Genomic DNA, 1,404 nt, shown 5'->3' with positions numbered 1-1,404 from the left:
TATATGGGGTATTTAAAGGTCTTATCTTATCTTGTCTCGTCTCCTTTTGTTGTCTTGGGAAAACTATTTTCCAGGAATGAGCTCGGTGCAATCTTCTCAGATGATGCAACTCGGCGACATACCATCCACTTCCTGGTCGACTCGTACGCCGAGCAAACCGCTTGCAAGCGGAACAGTTTGTTGACCTATATTTACATTGCTGGCCTGTCCCCCTTGCCTGTCTCAGGGCCGTTTCGCTCTCCTCCGCAAACTGGCGATTCAAACTTTAGTCAGAGAGTTAGATCCAAACATTATAGTGCCAGACCTGGACATTAAGTAAAACCCTTGAAAGCAAAATCGCCGCACACAAAATGAAATATTACCTACAAAACCCTTTACTTCACAAGACAAGACGAGACAGGCAGAGAAATGAAGAAGTAAGAGCAGCTATCAGCCGGCGTTGAATCCTGCCTGCATTACATAGAAAGACAGGATAAAATGATTTGGCTAACTATTACGTATGTCACCTGACCAGCTGGCACCGAGAGCCAACAACACCAAGCACTCAGGCTATAAAGGAAGAGGAAGGCCACGCAAAAGGTGGATCGAGGGTGTCAAGGAAACCCTGAGAGAACGCAATATCACAACTGAAAGAGCTGCGGAGCTGGCCCACCACAGAAAACTGCATCTCCCCTCGACGCTTAACGGCAAGAGAGGATGAAAAGGTAAGAGTAAAAAGCAAAGTAAGTTAGATCTAGTACATGTACAGACAGTTCACAGATTTTTAATTGTGTAAGGTGACCAATGCAGGTGGTTGGAGGGCGCCGCTGGTGGGCCCTACTTTTTCACGTTGTGATCAGTGGCGGTGGGTAGTGAAGGGCTTACGGGCATGAGCCCCTCACCCCCACCCCCTCCCCACCCCTACTCTATCCCTTAGTTAATGAAAGTTTCTTAAATAACGAAATAAGCAGTTGAAACCGTCATGATCGCACGCAATGAACACACAGTTATCAGCTTGGCGGCTTTGCCCGTTTATCCAATCATTGTTGTCACCGCTTACAACTATAGTAACCTAACAGCCAATCAAATGTCGTTAGAGCTCAGAAAGAATAAGCTGGTTCCCACGCCCATCTTTAATGAAACTCTTCCTGTAACCTGGTAGAAGACTTTAACAAAATAACACTGCACAGAGGGCTCACGCTCTCCCAGCCATGACAATGGGGTGAAAGTTTACGACACACTTTCCCCAGTGACACAGATACCTATGCGCCCATTGGGCCTTTGTTAGGCGCGTTCTATTTTCCGCAACAACACGACCCAATCCACCTCATGGACGGTATGTGTTTGGAGTGCTGTGTGTTTGTGTCGCTGAGATTTAACAGTTATTAATTACATCACACCACTTTTCAGGCAACTTTTTCTTCA

The sequence above is a fragment of the Aplysia californica genome, unplaced genomic scaffold (genome assembly GCF_000002075.1).
Source record: "Aplysia californica isolate F4 #8 unplaced genomic scaffold, AplCal3.0 scaffold00362, whole genome shotgun sequence".
Taxonomy (NCBI): domain Eukaryota; kingdom Metazoa; phylum Mollusca; class Gastropoda; order Aplysiida; family Aplysiidae; genus Aplysia; species Aplysia californica.
Note: the sequence above shows the minus strand (reverse complement) of the source record.